A 21395-nucleotide genomic window follows, 5' to 3' on the forward strand; every position below is an offset into this window, starting at 1 on the left:
AGTCTGATAATATATGCTCCCATGATCACTTTCTCAGTATTTGTCTGAAAAAACCACGTGATTCGTAGGTAACGCCATATGTGGATTTATAAAGCTGGTACAGCTTTTAACAAGGATACTTGTGTGCACATGTAGAACCAAGACTACTTGTGGTAATAACTTACAGTAGTTGTTGGGATCGGGTTTATTAACATCTGGCGGTTTGTAAGACGATTAAACCTCTTTTTCTAAGACATGGTGGCAGCACTCGCAAGAAAAACTTATGAGACATGCCCACCCATCGTTGATTTTCGGTCAGTATTAATTTGTATCGCCAGCCAACAGTTACTGATGGAGTATTATACTTAGTAGTAAGAGATGTGTGATAGGTTGTATGTATTTGTGTTCCGACATGTGCAAAGGAAATGACTGTGTCCATTTGTAAGGAAGGTATGGATATGATGTCGAGTACTCTGATGGCAAAGTCATAAGAATGGTACTCATATTACTATTTCCAGAGCCACACCCGTCAACAGGGTGTATTTCCGATCATTCGCTCATTGTCGAATGTCGTTCAACTGAGACTGCAATCATAACATTTAGTTGTAAGTATGGGGATAAACTTTATATGTGACCAATTTCTTAGGATGATGATACTAACTGTGCGTGCTTGGCGTGCAGTGCTGGTGACCTGTGCGGGGATGATTCGTGTTTCCCATCAATAGTAGGAGCTGTCTCGATAGAGCGGCCTGTTGGAGTGTAGGAATGTAGACATCTTAACCAGGTTGTCTTCTAGCGCGACCAAATAGCGTACTAATACGTAGTATGTGTTGGATAGTTTCCGTGATCGCGCGGAAATTTGAGAAGATTCATTATGAACGTGTGCTTCACGCTGGGCCATTATTCCCACCCGTGTAAATGGTTCGATTGACTGCTTCTTCAGATTTGGTGTCTTTATTTAGTTGAGAGAACATCGATTGTGGTGTATGCATCTGGCAGGTGAAAGACACTTTTGCTCGTTCTCTAGACATGAGAAACATGTTATTTGACTTAGTAAATTATAGGGAATCTGTTACATCACCGATATCGCTATTAGTGAGTGGAAATATCAGTTTACTCTATTTTTCTTTTGTCGAGTTTTTTCACTTAAAGGTCTTCGCAGACAGGATAAGTTTCTAGTTACTCTACGGTTTACAGCATGCTTGACATAGTTAAAGTTTCGGGTTTCTAGAGAAATAATTTCCAGTCTATATCTTCGGAATTATGTTGCGTGAGCGATCTGTAGGATACAGCTATGTGTTTGCTGCGCACGATTAGCTGAGAGATCTCAGGCGCTGCAGTCGTGGACTGTGCGACTGATTCTGGCGGAGGTTCAAGTCCTCCCTCGGGCACGGGTCTGTGTGTTTGTGCTTAGGATGATTTAGGTTATGTAGTGTGTAAGCTTAGGGACTGATGACCTCAGCAGTTAAGTCCTATAAGATTTCACACACATTTTTTTGCTATGTGCTCGATATCGAGAAGTACGGCGAAAATAGTGTGATATTCTAGAAAATCGTGGGAAAATACCTGTGTTCTTGTAATCCCAGAGTCTGGAGATGGGTGTAGAAAAGCGAGCAAGCAAGGAAGCAGGTTTAGACCAGAAACAGAACGCGTTTGTGCCAATGGGGAAACGAGCCCGAATTTGTAGGACAGTTCTGAGAGTGACTTCGGCCTGCTGAAGGCGTTCTGGTCGCGCAGTGGTAGTGGATGACTGTGACCATTGGCTGTGGAAAGATATCTAATGCTGCGAAGAGTATATACATTGCTGTTTGTCTTAACGGTATATGTTCAAATTATGTAAAATGGGTGATTTTCTTTGGCGCAGAATACGAATTGTATGTTTACTACATCAACCACAGTATGCAGTGATACATTGCTGGGTTGGAGATCGGTTTCACGCTCTAATATTCAAACTCCTGTCGTCAGTAGGGGAGCAGTGTAATTGAGTAAGGATTTTTCCATGTTTGACGACATGTAGGGGCAGTTTGCAGTTTTTTTTTTGTCAGTGCAATATGGCGATCGATGTAAAATAGTTTTTTGCCGCTGAAAATCTCATCTGGAGAAAGAAAGAAAAGGCAGATGGTGTTTCCACACAGGGTGCATCAGTAATTCATAGGGTAAATACGATAAGAGCCAATCATAATGCTCGATTCATTCACAAAACATCCTTTGTGCTGGGATATAGGAGTCTCTACATAGCAGTGAGAACGTTTGCATATGTTGAAAGCAGGAAGAGTAACACATGATGGACGTGGTGCCACGTTAGGACCGCGAAGAAGAATGTATTCGGCGTTATTCTGGGCTACTTTCGTAAACAGGTTCTGTTAGGGCAAGAATTTCCTTGCACACAAGCTGAGACGTCAAGAAAGCGATCGTTAACTATTTCTGGTACACTATACAATTTCCGAGAGGTCGACTTGGCTCTTGTTTTATATAATCATGTGATGTCAGAATAACATTGAGAATTTTTTAGATGGTGAGGCGCCACACTGACATTTTGCGCCGAGGTGTCAGTCGTGCTGGGGTAAGCACGGCTGGAAGCAGCTCATATATTCCGTTAGGATTGCTAGGGAGAAAGCAGCCTGTGCTGTTCTGGAACAGATTTCCATAGCATGATCTGTGATGTCAGTATCCGTAGGTATAGCCTCAACAACGGTAAACACATATGCTGCCCTGATGCATTTTGCATATGGGATCAGTGTGAGCGCGCCTTGGAGTTCTGTGGCGAGGTGGACAGGGGTGTGTGCTGTACCTCACGTGATTGGTGAGGATGTGACCGCGAAATACGAGATGCTGCAAAATTGGGCCACTACTAGCAGCCTGGTTGCTGCAGCTCTAACCCGCTAGCCTAAGGGAGGGCAGCCCATGGACACCAGAGCCATGTTGTGGCTTCTGTGGCTGGGGCAGGGTAGGGCCGGGGGCAGTGGCGGCAGCAGTAGTGCCAGCGGGGCTGGCTGCTGTGGTGGCGTCAAATGGCTGGATGTGTTTTTTACTAGTGCTCTATTGTTTACTGTATACCATCGATTTCACTGACCAGTAGGATTCTGCGATTTAAAAAAAACTACCCCATACATGTGAAAAATATCAATTTAATTAATTTACATAATTTTTTTATATCAACGTGGTGTTAGCTGTACAATAGTTAAGGGGAGAGTATGCGTGAGTGATTAACATGGAACACTAGGTTAATTTGAATAATCTTTATGTAAAACACAGTACTAAAGTTTAAGGGGGTGGGTGACAAAGAAGAATGCACCAGAACTGGCGTTCAAAAGCATGTAAAATTCCAAAAGTGTACCAGAAATTGGTGGGATGACATAACTAATTACTTAATTTGGTATCAAAGGGGGTAGAATAGTTTAAGGAAATGGGGTGACATGGAAAACCACTTAACAGAACAATAGGTTAAGTGCCAACAAAGGGAAAAACGTTAGGTTAAGACACCCAGAGTACAGTGCTGAACATTAGGTTATGCAACATGTTTGCTCCATGTAATTACTTCTTACAAGACCTAAATGTTTCCAAACAGCAGAGAATGATGAGCAAGAGAAATCCAACCCCCACAAACTGATTTTTTTAAAAATGAACAATATACCCTCGAATTTCCTGTTATGAGGCCCTTCCTCTCCACCATCAGACCGCCATCTTGGATTACGTCACGGAAGGGACGACAGTGCCGTCTGGTGGCGGTACTGTGTACTAGACCAGTTGGACTCCAGACCTCGTGGTGAACACACTGTTTCCCACCATTTTTCCCCTGTAATCTTGGATTACGCCATGGAATGGACGACAACATCCTCTGGTGGCAGTACTGTGTACTAGGTCAGTTGAAATCCAGACCCCATGGCGACCACACTGGATGGCGGGGGTGCCTCAAATTGTTTAAATAAAGACTTGTGGATGCAAAATAAAGACTTATGTCCAGCAAAGGTTGAATCCTCTCCCAACCATTTCCTAGAACGAAGTGACGGTCAAGTGAATTATGTTAGTGGAAGTGGCCCAACTGCCCTCTATTTCCCACCATTTTCTTAGGTGTGTTGCATTGTGCTGATGGAATTTGAATTTCGCACCAATCCTTAGGAAGAGGTGGCAATCGGATGACTTAGGTTAGTGGAGTTAGTCCAAATGCCCTTTCTTTCCTACCATTTTCTTACGTTAGTAGAGACAGCCCAAGTGACCTTTCTTTACCGCCAAAATTCGAACTGGGAGAGGTGGTAGTCAGATGACTTGGGTTAGTGGAGGTGGCCCAACTGCGCTTTTTTTCCCACCATTTTTCTTACTTTAGTAGAGGTAGCATTATACTGCTGGAATTTGAACTTCCCGTCATTTTCTGGGGGAGGGTCTTAGGTTAGTGGAGGTAGGCCATTTGACCTATCTTCCCAGCAAAATTCACACTTCCCACCAAAAGCCGCCATCTTGAATGACGTCACAGTCGCCATCTTGGATGATGTCATGCGCTGTTGCTAAGTCTACATGCTGCCATCTTCTATGACGTCATCGCCGCCATCTTGGATACATCTGGCAACAATACAGAGTGGGCCAGAACCCCACTTGCCCAATACTAACGCTCACTGTCCAGGTCATCCTACTGGGTTCTGTTGATAAAGAAGTCTTTGAGCCACTCACAGATCTGGGAACCTATAGCATATGCTCAGATCTTTGTTAACAGGCTGCAAAGGGATACAATTTCAAATACTTTCCGGAACTCTAGGAATATGGGATCTGTTGTTGCTGTTCATCCATGGTTCGCAGGGTATAATGCAAGAGAAGGGAAATCTGTGTTTTGCATGCTCGATGCTTTCTAAAGCCATCCTGATTTATGGACATAAGCATTTCTGTCTCAAGAAAATTTATTATATTCGAAGATGGAATATGTTCAAGAATTCTGCCGAATACCGATTTTAAGGACATAGGCCTGTAATTTTTCGGGCTCTTATACACAAAAGTCTCCTGTGCCTTTTTCAGTGTCTAGGGACTTTACTCTAGACGAGAGTAAATGCATGATAAGTAAGGAGCCAATGTCGTGGAGTCCTGTGTGTAGATCTGATCTGATCTGCGATTCCACTGCACCACAGTGGGTCTTTTCCGTCCTAAAGGGGGGTAGGACGTCAAACGGGCCGACTTGGAGCAGGAGAGGCACCACAGGACATTTCAATTTCCACTGTCTATACTTTTACAAATAAATTCATAAAACTTTGTCAGCATGACCAGGAAGGATTCACAATTCACACTCATAGCAGCGGGAGTTCGAAAACATAACGAAATGATTGTTTTTACATGTGAAATTTCATCATTTTTTTCACTTACTAATGGCAGTATTTGTTGCTGTAGGTACACTTTTCTTCAGAAGTAAGAGAGATTCTTCGATGAATTTTGCACAGCATACAAAACATACTTAAAGGTGTATGAAACTCTCGAATTTTCCAAATCTATTAAAAACTGTGGTAAAAATTGAGGTAATTAACTAGAAAATTTGTGTTTTTTGTAAACATAAAGTTTAAAATATAACAGTTCATTCGGTTTTTTCATAAATTAAATAAATTCTAGAGTTTCGTACACCTGTCAGTATGGTATGTACGCTGCGCAAAATTCATCGAAGAATCTCTCTAACATATGAAGAAAAGTGTACCTATAGCAACAAATGCTCCCATTAGTAAGTAAAAAAAAAATGATGAAATTTGACATGTAAAAAAAATTACTTCGTCATGTTTTCGAACTTCCGCTGCAATGAGTGTGAATCCTGAATCCTTCCTAGTGATACTGACAAAGTTTTATGAATTTATTTGTAAAAGTACAGACACTAGAAATTAAAATGTCCTGTGATGCCTCTCCTGCTCCAAGTCGGCCCGTTTGACGACCTACCCCCCTTAATACACTTACTCAGCACATACTTCGCCAGAATTGCTATTTTCAGTCAGTTTGAGCTTGGTCCGTAATTCCTCGTCGATCATATTGGAACTAAATGATGTTCATTCACTGTCTAAGTAGGATGCTAACAACTGTGTATCTCCTCTTTCCAGCATTAATAGTCTCCTATCCTTCTTGATGGATTTATTAACTTTACTAACCATCTTTGCTATGATGACATCATGAGCACTGTTCTCTGTACTGATACAGTGGCTGCAAGGCCTAAAATATTTCCACTGCATACGGATTGTCGAAGTAGCTGCTTGAGACAATTTTCAAAAAATGTGTTCAGAACCCCAGTTCGTGCGTTTCTCAAATGACATCCTGAAGGCCATGAACGAAGGCAGTTTCCAAGGACCTGTAGCAAATAGGACTAACAAAGTATGTCAGTACACATTGGACAGCAACAAGAATGATCACAGGTTTGATTGACCCATGGGAGAGCATTACAGACATGCCAGAACAATGGTTCCCAGTCTTGCTTAGACCATCACTCATGAGTGAAATTAGACATTAGCTAGTACTACTGCCCTCTTCCCTCCCCCACCCCCCATCTGTTATCCCACCTCTTCCCCACATTATCACCAAGTTTAGCAACTAACTAAACTGTAGAATCAAAGACTTTTCTTGGAACACTTTTATTTTTAAAGTGATGGAGGATGGATGATATTTAGTTCATGAACAATAAATGACAAAGGAATTCATGGTGCATCACAAGTGCTACTCACAACTCCTTTTCAAATAAGAAAGCTGTCTAGAGACAGTGCGGGTAGACACTTGTTACGAAATATACTTTCCCTGCATTACTTCTCTCCATTGAGTCACTTGCTTGACATGCACATTGCGACCCCATTTAAAACACACATAGTTAAAATGCCAGAATGAGGCTTTCACTCTGCAGCGGAGTGTGCACTGATATGAAACTTCCTGGCAGATTAAAACTGTGTGCCCGACTGAGACTCGAACTTGGGACCTTTGCCTTTCGTGGGCAAGTGCTCTACCATCTGAGCTACCGAAGCACGACTCACGCTCGGTCCTCACAGCTTCACGTCTGCCAGTATCTCGTCTCCTACCTTCCAAACTTTACAGAAGCTCTCCTGCGAACCTTGCAGAACTAGCACTCCTGAAAGAAAGGATACTGCGGAGACATGGCTTAGCCACAGCCTGGGGGATGTTTCCAGAATGAGATTTTCACTCTGCAGCAGAGTGTGCGCTGATATGAAACTTCCTGGCAGATTAAAACTGTGTCCCGAGTTCGAGTCTCGGTCGGGCACACAGTTTTAATCTGCCAGGAAGTTTCATAGTTCAATGTATGCTCTATACTTACTGTCCGTAGATAACTTGATTGCTGCACTCCTTACTTCTGAATTGGCAGAAATTGGAAGACCTCAGGCTGTTAATACATTGTCTGTGACCACAGCCACTAACAACAATAATAATAATAATAATAATAATAATAATACTGTGTACAGCACTATAGTGGCGCTTATGTAGTTACTGCTGTGTTGTGCTGTCAGTTAATTCATTTATCTTTGAGACGAGAAAAGAAGCAATTTATGCACTACTGTAGGTACTATCTACAGCTGGGAGAACACATTTTCTTGAGATATTTAGCATTTGTTACATATATGTCTCACTTTTATCATTAGCAATGTATGGGACAAAGCACAACATATGTGCGTAGTGGGTGGACTATGTGAAGAACCTATAACTTCCATTAAATTAATGCTATTAACTGAGAAAAATTAATTATTGATCATTTACATAATCAGCATTAGAGTCATACAAAATTGTGATAATAGTAATGGTCTTTTGAAAATAATTTAGTTTTGTGACAGAAAAATAATCGAATTGTTTTTTTTATACCCCTCAGAAAAGTTCATTTTAATGCTCAGGGGTAACTACTCCCAGGTTGGGAACTACTGTGGTGGAAAAACTGAACCTGCAGACCCCTGAAGACAGATGCAAACTTTCATATAAAAGCCTATCTCATAATACACTGCAAACAGCCATGTACAACGTCCACAGTAATCACAAAGACAGGAGTTAGTCGAGTTACAGTGCACACAGAGTTGTTTAAACAATTTCCCTTCCTGCCTCCATGTATGGATGGAATGGAAAGAAGCCCTATCAACTGGTGCAATGATATGTATCCTCTGTAGGCACCTCACAATCGTTTTCAGAGTATAGGTATAGACGAAGATACTTCCATGATAGAAGGTTATGTGTATGAGTACCATGACGTTCACACAGCAACACGCACTCAGAATATGAAACAATTAGACATGGTATTTCACAGATTTTATGCTTTGGCAGATGATACAAATACAAGAATAAAAACTACTGTCAGCTGTTTTACCATGAAGGCAGCTATTGAAATATCTGAGATGGTTCAAAATAAGCAGAGGAGACATGAAATGTAACAACACTATGAGAAGGATAGTTGTTCTTCACAATATAGCGGCGACACTGAGTAACAGATAGGCACAACAAAAAGACTGTCACAAAATAAGATTTTGGACGACAAAGCCTTTGTTAAAAATGGATGGCACACACACACACACACACACACACACACACACACACACACACACACATACGCAAACTCCTACTAGCAGCAGCAGCAGTGCATAATGGAAAAGCCAGCTGGGTGGGGGTAAAGAGGAGGTTGGGGTGGGAAGGAAGAAGGATAGCAGAGTAGGGGTGGGGGGCGGTGAAGTGCTGCTTGGGAGCATGCAGGGGCGAGACTGAGAGAGGGTAGGGCAGCTAGGTGCAGTCAGGAGGTTATATGGAGGACAGGGGAGAGAGGAGGGGGTTGTGCAAACGGAGAGAAGTAAAAAGACAGGGTGCCTTGGTGGGGTAGAGGACTGTGTATTATTGGTATGGTAGCAGGGCATGGGCTAGATGTGTGAGGATAGTGACTAACTAAGGTTGAGGCCAGAAGGGTGATGGGAATGTAGGATATATTGCAGGGGGAGTTCGCACCTGTGCAATTCAGAAAAGCTAATATTGGTGGGAAGCATCCATATGGTACAGCTGTGAAGCAGTAATTGAAATGAAGAATGTTATGTTGGCTGGCGTGCTTAGCAAAAGGGTAATCCAGTTGTTTCTTGGCCACAGTTTGTCAGTGGGCATTCATACAGACAGACAAGCTGGTGGTTGTCATCACCACATAGAATACAACACAGTGGTTGCAGCTTAGCTTGTAGATCACATGACTGGTTTTACAGATAGCCTGCCTTTGGTAGGATATGTGATGTTTGTGACCAGACTGGAGTAGGTGGTGGTGGAAGGATGTATGGGACTGGTCTTGCATCTAGGTCTATAACAGGGATACTAGCTGTGGGGTAAGGGGTTGGGTGGGGGGTTATGTGGGGATAGACGAGTATATTGTGTAGATTTGGTGAGTGGCAGAATACCGCTGTGGGAGATGTGGGACGGATAGTGGGCAGGATGAGAGGTAGTCGAAGCCCTGGTGGAGAATGTAATTCAGTTGCTCCAGTCGTGCGTGGTACTGAGTTATGAGGGGAATACTCGTCTGTGGGCAGACGGTGAGACTTTGGGAGGTGGTGGGAGACTGGAAAGATGAGGCATGGGAGATTTGTTTTTGTACAAGGATGGAAGGATAATTACAGTCTGTAAAGGCCTAGTGACACCCTCAGTATATGTCGGAACCAACCGTTCATCACTGCAAATGTTACAGCCATGGATGGCTTGGCTGTATGGAAGGGACTTCTTGGTATGGAATGGGTGGCAGCTGTTGAAGTAAAGGTATTGCTGGTGGTTAATAGGTTTGATGTAGACAGAGTTACTGATGTAGCCATCTTTGAGGTGGAGGTCAACAACTAGGAAGGTGGCTTGTTGGGTTGAGTAGGCCCAGGTGCAGTGAATGGGGAAGAAGGTGTTGAGGTTCTTGAGGAATGTGGACAGGGTGTCCTCACCCTCAATCCAGATAGCAAAGATGTCATCAGTGAATCTGAACCACATGAGGGGTTTAGGATTCTGGATGTTTAGGAATGCTTCCTCTATATGGCCCATGAACAGGTTGTCATAGGATGGTGCCATGCAGTGTCCACAGCCGTACACCAGATTTTTGGTATATAATGCCTTCAGTGGAAAACTGTGGGTGAGGATATAGTTGCTCATGATGACTAGGTAGGAGGTTTTTGGTTTGGAATCCATCAGACATTGGGAAAGGTAGTGTTTAATAGTCATAAGGCCATGGGCATTAAGGATGTTAGTGCAAAGGGAGGTGGCATCAATAGTGATGAGCAAAGTACCATGTGGTAAAGGAACAGGAACTGTGGAAAGTTATTGGAGGAAATGGTTGGTATTTTTTATATAGGAGGGTAGGTTCCAGGTAATAGAGTGAAGGTGTTGGTCTATGAGAGCAGAGACTCTCTCAGGGGGGCACAGTAACCAGCCACAATGTAGCATCCTGGGTGGTTGGGTTTATGTCCTTCAGGAAGCATGTAAACGGTAAGAGTGTGGGGACTGGTAGGGGTGAGGAGAGAGATGGACTCTGGGGAGAGATTCTGGGGTGGGCCTAAGGTTTTGAGGAGAGACTGGAGATCATGCTGGATTGCTGAAATGGGCTCACTGTGGCAAGGTTTGTATGTGGATGCATCTGACAGCCGATGGAGTCCTTCTGCTAGGTAATCCTTGCAGTTGAAAACAACAGTGGTGGAGTCTTTGTCCACAGGTACGATAATAAGGTTAGTATCAGTTTTTAGGTGGTAGACTGCCGTTCTTTCTGCAGATGTAAGGTTAGCTTGCATGTTGAGAGATTTGGGGAATGATGGTGAGGCAAGGTTCAAGGTTACTATATTCTGGACAGTTAACAGGGGCTGATTTGGAAGAAGTGGTCACGGTTGAATGGAGGAGTGAACTGAGTCAGGCAGTGTTCAACACTGGCCGTTGGCTGTGTCTGATTTGTAGGGTTGGTGGCGAAAAACTCTAGGGACTGGGAGAAGGCCTTTAACAAGTCCTGCATGCTTGAATTTGTGAGTGGGGGAAAATGTGAGGCCTTTGGAAAGGACTGATTTTTCTGTGGGGCTAAGGCTTCAGAAGGAAAGGTTCATGACTGTCTTTCGGTTCTGTTTAGGCTCTGGATTCTGTGCGGTGGTGGGAGGGAGTTTTAGATGCTGGGGTAAGTGCAGTAGGTGTGCGAGACAGGATTTGTCAGCTATGAGTGGACGTGGGGGAGGTTTAGAGGTTGATGTAGAGGTGGCAGACAGTGGTACTCCAAGGTGGAAGTAGGAAGTGAGCAGAGTGGTGACTTTTTTGAGGTGGTATTGTGCAAGTTGCTCTAGTTCCTAGAGGGAAAAAGTTTCAATGTGTGTTATGTGTTCCAGGAATTTTGTATTACATAGCAAAACAATTTTGTAGGTGGAGAGAGGGTAATGCAAGGAGGTTTGGGGCTTGAATGATGTGGTTTTGCAGGACTATGTTGGTGAGGGCTAAGGATTCGCGGAACCTGAACAGATGAAGGTCACTGTGGGAGGAAGGGTGGCAGCAGGAGATGGGTAACTTGATGATAAGACCATTTGGAGGGGGGGGGGAGGTGTTCTATAAGCCAAGCCAAAATGTAGGAACAGTATGTAGGACTAGATTCTGGCTAGGGATAAGGGAACTTCTCTGTAATGACGCAGATGGAAGGAGGAAGGACCCATTGTGGTGGAAAAAACGCGAAAAAATACATAAATATTGTAGAATTACGTCCAAAAAATCTCAAAAATACTTCAAAATATGTGGGAAAATCACGAAAACGATGAAAGGGATGAAATAGGGGGAAACAAGATGAAATCCTAGAGAGTACGATGATAGCGAAAGGCGAAAACCCACTAAAATTGGCATTGAGTCACGATGGGATAAAAAAAAAAGATATAAACAAATAAAAAATATTTTACTGCTATTCTGAGAGTGGATAAGTGTGAAGAAGGACGGCAAACATGACTGGATGAGGTGAAATTGGTAAGTGCGAACTGGAATAGAATGAAGATGGAGTGGGAGTGGGGAGGGGTTGGTAGGATGAGATACAAGATCGTGTGGCACCAGATAGTCGTGGGAAATAACACGCGAAAATACGGGAGAGTGACGCAGGGAGAGTGATCAGTTTGAAGGAGTAGGATTAATGATATTGGCGGGAGTAATGTCGAACATAAGACGCTGCAACAACAATCAGCATGGTGTTGTAGCCATCTGCTGTGTCCGGCCGAGGCGATTGACACAGTGTGGTTCATAAGTAGAGCGTGCAGTAAGCTGACAAGAGAAACACAGCAAAGAGTGAAAGGAGGATGGACATTGAGTATAGTAATGCATTAGAAAATAGTAACAAAGGGATATAGAACTGCACTAGGATGGAAGAAAAGTCGTCAGGCAAAATCAAACATTGGAAAATCCAGGACGGAATGCAATAATATTGTGAAAAGGATAGTTGCTACTCACAATATAGTGTAGATGCTGAGTCGCAGAACAAAAAGACTGTCACAAGATGAGCTTTCAGTCAACAAGGCCTTTGTCAAAAATAGATCTCATACGCACACACTCACACACACACAACTCACACACACACAACTCACACACACACAAATACAACTCACACACACATGACCACAGTCTCTGGCAGCTGAAGCCAGACTCCAAGCAGCAGCAGCAGCAGCAGTGCATGATTGGAGAGGCAACTGGGTGGGGGTAAGGAGGAGGCTGGGGTGGGGAAGGGGAGGAGTAGTATCATGGCTGTGGTCATGTGAGTGTGAGTTGCGTTTGCATGAGTGTGTCAGTGTGTCTGTCATTCATTTCTGACAAAGGTATTGTTGCCTGAAAGCTTTTTTAGGACAGTGTTTTTGTTGTACCTATCTGCAACTCAGAAACTCTGCTACATGGTGAGTAGCAACTACCCTTTTCATAATATTGTTACATTCCATCCTGGATTTTCCAGAGTAACATGAAGTTTTTACAAGGCCCTATATATACTTTTCAGTATTACTCATATAACACCACAAGGTTTACAAATGTATATACAAAAACTATGAAATACAATAAGTAGGAAATGTTAGTTGCTGGGACTACACATAAATTAGAATGGCCGAGTATGCATGATTAAATCTATAGGTGATTTCAATTGATGAAAGCAGTTCATACTGTACATTTCCATATCAGCTTACAGGGATAATATTCTTAGAATACAGAAGCTTATAATAAGTGTAACAATAATAATAATAAACAGTTACACTACTGATACTCAACATGCTAAAAGTATTTGAATCAGAGGCATATCAAAAAAATCACAAAATATTTTTGAGAATAACGTTTAATTCTATCATATCATTGTAGGTCATTTTTCTGGTGATACCTTCATACATACTATGCATTACTATAAAACAGCATTCACTGGACTAACGTTCTGGAGGATGACAGTTCAAACCCGTGTCCTGGAAGAGTTAGGTTTTCCATGACTTCCTTAAATCATTCCAGGAAAATGTCAGGATGGTTCCTCTGAAAATGCACAGCCAATTTCCTTCCCGATCCTTGACACACTTGGAGCCTGTGCTCTGTATTAAATGACCTTGATGTCAATGGGAGATTAAACCCAATCTTCCTTCCTTCCTTTTTAATACATAATTAATTAGCATTGTACAAATTTTAAAACAAAGTCATTAAAAGTGTTGTCACACTGAATCTTGTGTACTACTGTACCCTGATGGAGTAATAACCAATATACTAGGCGAGTATGACCCCAGTTGTTTTTTGCGTCCTAAAACAAAACAAAACAAACCAATATATAAATTGCTTAGAGATTAAAAATGAGTTAAGTAGGAAGCTTTGCCTCAGAGTAACAAATGAATTTCATGTCTGAACAAGATCAAAAAAGAACTAAACATAAGTTGTCAGTCAACAGCTTCTGTGGAATTAATGAATATATGATTTCTCACCACTAAATTAAATTCAGTCTATGAACATTCTGACTTTCATAAATTTTAATGTGTACATATTGAAAGTCAAAAAATTTGTATGCTTGTATGTTTTGAGAATTTCACTCTTGTTGCCATAATTAATGATATTTTACTATATTTGTCATTTCTCTGTGCTCAACATCCCATCACTGTTGATGCATTTTTGGCATGCTGAATCATTACAGACCTGAAGAATGAAGCAAATGCTAAATATTTTCACTGCCCTTAGCAACAGAGGAGGATATCTCAAGTGATGTCAGTGATAGTGCTCTATGGTCAGAAACAGTGGCATATAATCACATTCAGAAAAACAGTGGCATTTAATCACATTCAGAATGTTCTGTTTCACATGTCTGAGACCTGTAAATACTATACTGTATACATACTGTACATACATATTGCATATATACTCTAAGTATGTAGTTGAATGTGTATGTGATGGTGTGTTATTTTCATACTGACTTTGTCCAGTATTATTGGCAGATAAATACAGGGCTATTACAAATGATTGAAGCGATTTCATAAATTCACTGCAGCTCCATTCATTGACTTATGGTCACGACACACTACAGATACGTAGAAAAACTCATAAAGTTTTGTTTGGCTGAAGCCGCACCTCAGGTTTCTGCCGTCAGAGCGCTCGAGAGCGCAGTGAGACAAAATGGCGACAGGAGCCGAGAAAGCGTATGTCGTGCTTGAAATGCACTCGCATCAGTCAGTCATAACAGTGCAACGACACTTCAGGACGAAGTTCAACAAAGATACACCAACTGCTAACTCCATTCGGCAATGGTATGCGCAGTTTAAAGCTTCTGGATGCCTCTGTAAGGGGAAATCAACGGGTCGGCCTGCAGTGAGCGAAGAAACGGTTGAACGCGTGCGGGCAAGTTTCACGCGTAGCCCGCGGAAAATTGGCTCATGCCACAACTGGAGACCGACAGCACCAACTTCATCTTTCAACAGGATGGTGCTCCACCGCACTTCCATCATGATTTTCGGCATTTCTTAAACAGGAGATTGGAAAACCGATGGATCGGTCGTGGTGGAGATCATGATCAGCAATTCATATCATGCCCTCCACGCTCTCCCGACTTAACCCCATGCGATTTCTTTCTGTGGGGTTATGTGAAAGATTCAGTGTTTAAACCTCCTCTACCAAGAAACGTGCCAGAACTGCGAGCTCGCATCAACGATGCTTTCGAACTCATTGATGGGGACATGCTGCGCCGAGTGTGGGAGGAACTTGATTATCGGCTTGATGTCTGCCGAATCTCTAAAGGGGCACATATCGAACATTTGTGAATGCCTAAAAAAACTTTTTGAGTTTTTGTATGTGTGTGCAAAGCATTTTGAAAATATCTCAAATAATAAAGTTATCGTAGAGCTGTGAAATCGCTTCAATCATTTGTAATAACCCTGTATATACTATATGTTCTGTATCTGTTCTCAAAATTACGTCTGTAAATATTGCTGACTGGTGAGTCTATATGCATGTAGTTTAGTAAAACAAATCAAAATAAATTTGGTTTCATACCTAGATCTCTTAACAAATATTCGGACTTTGGAATTTTTTATTTTATTAGTACTTCATATTCTGCCGTATCTGTTTAATGGTGAGCATATTGATTAAATGTAAATTTTGTATGTTTTTTAAAATTATTGTGAGAAATATTGTGTATGTATCTTTGTGACATGGATGCTAAATAAATACAAATACAAGCATTTTCCAGTTATTATTCCATGTACAGGGGATAGAAAAAATATGGTCACACTGAAAACCACAACACATTACCATGCCTAATACAGTGTAGGAGAACCATTAGCATTCAAAACAGCTTCCCATCACCTCTGAATGGATAAATACAGCTACGGTCGCAGGTTCAAATCCTGCCTCGGGCATGGATGTGTGTGATGTCCTTAGGCTAGTTAGGTTTAAGTAGTTCTAAGTTCTAGGGGACTGATGACCTCAGATGTTAAGTCCCATAGTGCTCAGAGTCATTTGAACCATTTTTTGATAAATACAGGTCCTTTATCATTTTCAAGTGAATCTTATACTATTCTTCCTGCAAAATAGTGGCAAGTTCAGGTAATGATGATGGAGGTAGATAGCAATCACACAACCTTCTTTCCTAAGCAGACCATAACGACTCAATAATATTGAGATCTGGTGATCTTGTGGTGGCCAGGAAAGATGCAGTAATTCATCCTCATCCGTTCTGTATTATGTAAGCTGTGTGAAGAGCTTTCTTGCATCACAGCCTCACCATTGGGGAACAAACACTATGCATTGGGATGGATGTGATCAGTCTGAAGTGCCACATAATCCTTTGTAGTAATGGGACCTTGCAGAGAAATCATGGGGCCCATGGAATACCACAATATGGCTGTCCAAATCATCACTGAACCCCCTTAATGTTTCAGTCTTCAGATGTAAAATCAGCCACAAATTTTAAATACATGAAACAGTGATACGAATGTGTGGTGTCTGTTCTTTTGGACGTGCCCAAAAGAACATTCATATAACTGAGTTACGATAATCACTGTGTCTGGGTGGCACAGTGGTTAATGCAACTGCCTAGTAAGCAGGACATCCCAGGTTCGAATCCAGCACACATTTTCACTCGTTGTCACTGATTCTGCATAAAGTCCTGATGCAGGAGACATTAATAGTTTCTTCTCTTTCCTCTCGTCTCTCCCCCCTCCACCTTCAATATACATAACGTTGCGAAACAAGACTGATCCAACCAATAGAGCTTCTTCCATTGCTCCAAGTTTTATGGCTTCTGCACCATACCCTTCTTTACAGTCATTTGGGTCAATAATGAGTAGTTTTGAAAATTCAGATAGCCTAGAAATTTCCTGATTCTTTAGTGTTGTTTTGGTGCTGACAGGATTCGCTAGTGGGACATTCAGTGTTCCAGTGACTTTTGCAGTTGTTATTTTTCATGACAGTCATCTTCAATGACTATCTGCCACAATGACTCACCACACACGACACACCTTCGTCCTGATGTTTCTCCCACTTTCCCTGTATGTGGTAAAAGTATTCAGTACGGTGTCTCTTGTAATACCAAATACTTTGGCTAGCTTGGATGCAGAAGCATCCACCATAATAATACCATTAATTCTGCCCACGTTCGAAACCACTTCGCTCCAACATTACGCACTAAGAATGAAAAAAAACACTGTTCTGACTACGACTGACACTCGCAACCTATGGAGGCCATTTCACAGGTGCCGTATGTGGTCAGAATCAACAGCACAACCTGCAGGCTCGGCTGGCATCTGCATTTCTATTCAAGAACGGAATTTCCACGGAGTTACCATATTTTTGACGAACCCCTGTGTATGACGATTATAGCCACAGTATGAAAACGTCACCTATACTACATACGGCCTAAGGGAAGAAACCGTGTGTTTATAGACATATATATTCTTTAAGGATTTTTTTTATACCCAAGCTCATCTTCAGGATGACAGTCTTACTTTTTGAAACTGGTCAATACAAATCAGTTCTGAACACGATCCTGGCTATAAAAAAATTATTTAAAGTACGTTCTGATCACTCCTTCTCATTTCTTATCGCGAGAAACTTCAATGGTACGTATTCTTTTCGCATTTTCATTGTCCAAGGGCGTCTCCCTCGCAGATGGATTTTAACTGATTGTAATATTTCGCGATGTGCGACGTTGCTTATTGCTAGGTAGAGGAATATGTCCGTGAAAAATGTGTACAAAATATTTCTCAACATCCAACAGTTTTCATTAAATGTCTTTGGCGCTAGTCGCAGTGGCAATAGCTATCAACAACATCGATATTCAAAGAATGTGAATTTAACACACCAAGATGGCTGTACGACGAAAACAGTTTTGAGTCCCTATCGAATTGGAACAAATTCTGTGGATGTTTTTGCACTGTGAGTACAAATTAGATCACTGCTGCAATTAGAAGTATCAGTCATGCAGCGAATCTTTTGCTGCGCGTGTATTGTATTTGGTACGAATTCCTACATTGTTAATGAAAACAGATGCGCTTTCCCTGACCAGATCTAAGTATGGAATCTGGGTGAAACTATAGTTTCCAGAGCAAATTAACCGATCATAGGGTTTGATATGCAGTAAGCATACACACAGGCCCCAGAGAGACGTCGCTTGTGTATTTGCATTAGTTGTCATGCTGTATTTCGGTGCAGCTGTTGTGTGATTTGTTTATCATTAATGTTGGACGGGACACGGCCCTGATAGCTCACTTTATGATCGAATATGTGTCGCATATCGGTATAATGAACGTACTGTGCTGTTACAATACGACACAATTGGTAGAAATTACGTAGGTCTGATGTTCTTCGCTATTTGGTCATGCTTGTAGGATGTGTGTAGCTGTCAACAGCAAAGGCCTAGGTGTTTTACAAAAACCAATGCTTGTGACTGTTCGTGAAGTGGTCTGTTTCAAGTGTTGCATGATTATTTGTGTGTTGTGCAACATTAGTTCTTGCTAATAGTGACTTGAGCCTCCAGTGATTAATATCCATACTAACAAAATTTGCTGTCACAGTTGATGGGATGTTGTTGCAAAAGGCGCCATATTTTTGTAAAAAGGTATGTTTAGATTTCAATGTATCCTTCAGTATGTAATGTGGCATATTTGTCTCAACGATTGCTTTTTTGATTATACGAAAATTAAAACGTATGACAACATTTCAAGTACTGGACACTCTGAAAACATTCAGAAACATTGTTATTATAAAAGTATGAATTAATATCTCTCTCTCTCTCTCTCTCTCTCTCTCTCTCTCTCTCTCTCTCTCTCTCACACACACACACACACAGAGATTTTGTGTGTGTGTGTGTGTGTGTGTGTGTGTGTGTGTGTGTGTGTGTGTGTGTGTGTTTTTAGTATGGATCAGAGTCAGACAACAAATCCAGCTGTTCAGAGTACAGAATTGCTGTGGGTGTCATTCGATAAGACAATTCACAGGGGAGAGAAAAGCGGTGGCTTATCACTTCCTGTGGAACCTGTCTGTTAAACCTAACATCAGGTTGGTGATAACTTTGCTGCTTTTATTTGTTATGGAATTAGGAAATCTGTTAACATACTGTATATCTACATAACCTTCCGGAAAACATTGTACATATTTGATGTGCTATAAAGACAAAAATTGGAACAACCAGTCATCATATTGGGTGATATAAACCCTCTAAATGTTTTTATTGCTACACACAATAATATTTAGCTGCATATTTTGTAATGCAGTTTTCATCTTCAAATGCATGTGCAACTTGACCTGTATTTGCCTGAAGCAGTTGTATGTTGTTGTTGTTGTTGTTGTTGTTGTTGTTATCTGGAGGTTTTTAGTAATTCTGCACTCCCCTCTAATGGAGGGCATGAGTTTACGACATATGCTCTGCACATTGTAATGCACCATTGTTTCTATGTAGCTCTGTTGATAGTTGGCAGTAATGCTGATGGAATTTATCTAGAAACTTTGTGAACCTATGGACATATTAGCAGCTCAGGTTTTTAAGGGTGATGTTTGCTACAGATTTTCAACTAGATGTTTGAAAAAGTGCCTGTCTTGCACAGGGCTGTGTGGGCAATATATTTCAATACTCTCTTAAATGTCTCTTGTTTTTCATCAGTAGGACACGAGCATTAGTGCTGTTTTTGTTATAGCTTACCCTTAGCCATTCTTGCCTATTGAGACAGGCGAAATTTCCAGGTGAAAACCAAAAACTTTCTGTGGTAAATGTTCTTGTGAAGAAAGAGGGTGATCAGAGATGGCATGACAACAGTGGGTGTTAAAATGAAGTTTCAGATGTACAAGTATCAGATTACAATTGTAAATTCAACTTTATTTTTCGTGTGTTGTAACATCTGAACAAAAAATGTGTGTGATATATATAAAATCTTCCAAATGGTAGATTTCTTACTTTTAATGATGATGAAAGTAGCTATGAGAATAAAAAAAAAATCTTGCTGAGTAACTACAATTCAGTGTTTGGGGGGGGGGGGGGGGGGATGGTGAGAGTAAATAAATACCATCAATTGAACTTACATCTTTCTGTTGTTAGTGGGGTCGTCACAGGTAGTATTTGGATATATCAAGAATCTTTGTTTCAGAATGACAGTCCTTTCTCTCAAAAATGTGGAAGTATTGTTAGTGTCATAGGTGCATTTACTAAGCCAAGATAATAAAACATTAGTCTTGTGCTGTCTCGAAAGAAATATATGTTGAAGAAAATAATTAGTTTGATAGTTGCACAACAAAAGTAAAAACATAGTTTTTATTGCAACAAAAAAATTAGAGTTAATTGTGCTATGCTCATAGTGATTCACATTTTATTTTGGTCACTTGAGCTGCCCATATGAACTGTTAAGTTGGGATAACGTTAACAGCATTTCTTGTGTTCCACTATGTGAAAGAAAAGCAAAATGTACTCTTCTCTGCTGACTGAATAATAATTTTAAAGTTTACAATATCTAATGTGATTAATCGGTGAAAGTTTACAAAATAAGGATGTAACAATGGCCTGTGCTGAAGTAATAAGTGTAAATGTTAGGCATTACATGCCCATTTTTCGTGAGTTTATGAGAATCATATTGTTTGTGATGCACTGAATTTTTATGTCACTAATTATGGGCTGTTTTAAAAGTAGCCGAATTTTTTATGAAGAGTTATCGAATGCACCTCGCTTTATGGGAAGGACTCTTACATTGTGCTTACTTTTTCTGTTTGTTGTTTGAATGTAATTTTAGTATTATTTAATTTTCAGAGTTTATCTATAAAGTTATTCCATTAGTAGTTGAAGAGAAACTGCAATGTCATCAATTAAATGTTATTCATTGACAAATACTTCATTTTTTTTGTAGTTAGGCATGTGTAAGACTTCCTCTTGGAAATAATAATTATCCTTTTGTTTTTGGAGAGGGTCTGCCTTCAACAAAACATAATTTTTCTTTTTATTTCCCATACATGTTTCACTGAAGTTTAGCATCATCAGTGGCTTTTTTATTATCTTTCTTTAAAACAGGAAAAATGGTTGTTACTACTTAAACACACACAAATTTGAGTTTTTAAGACAGTATTCACGTATTTGAAAAACAGTTTTTTGTATATATACCTCATCATCACATGATAGGGATTTCCTGGATTTTTATTTTATTTTATGCAGTTTTGTTTCACAGTGTGTCATCTGCAGCCATATGGAACTTAATGTAGAAAAGTTATTTACTTCAAAATTTTACGATTGAGCATGTTATGGCTATGCCTGCTATTAACTGATGTTATGTGGAGTTGTGTGTGTGTGTGTGTGTGTGTGTGTGTGTGTGTGTGTGTGTGTGTGTGTGTGTACGCACAACATGTTTAACTGTTCTACACTAAGTTCTATGTGGTTGCAAATGATATCCTGTGAAATGAAACGTCTGCATTAAATAACATAAAAATCCAGGAAGTCCACACCATGTGGTAACAAGGTATACATACAAAACTTTATCTTGTTTTCAAATATGTAAACA

The 21395-nt window shown here is 40.8% G+C and overlaps 1 protein-coding gene across 5 annotated transcripts in view; it reads left to right on the top strand.

The window, feature by feature from the left end:
- Positions 1-17685: 17685 nt before the first annotated feature.
- The window catches only part of LOC126183319 (sarcolemmal membrane-associated protein-like), a 285047-nt gene continuing 281337 nt past the window's right edge, over positions 17686-21395 (top strand). For all 5 annotated transcript variants that reach the window (XR_007536720.1, XM_049925175.1, XM_049925177.1 and 2 more), the window contains exon 1: positions 17686-17796. The gene's annotated coding sequence lies outside the window, so the exon portion shown is untranslated. The remainder of the gene's footprint in view (positions 17797-21395) is intronic.

Source organism: Schistocerca cancellata, chromosome 4 (assembly GCF_023864275.1).
Source record: "Schistocerca cancellata isolate TAMUIC-IGC-003103 chromosome 4, iqSchCanc2.1, whole genome shotgun sequence".
Classification (NCBI taxonomy): Eukaryota; Metazoa; Arthropoda; class Insecta; order Orthoptera; family Acrididae; genus Schistocerca; species Schistocerca cancellata.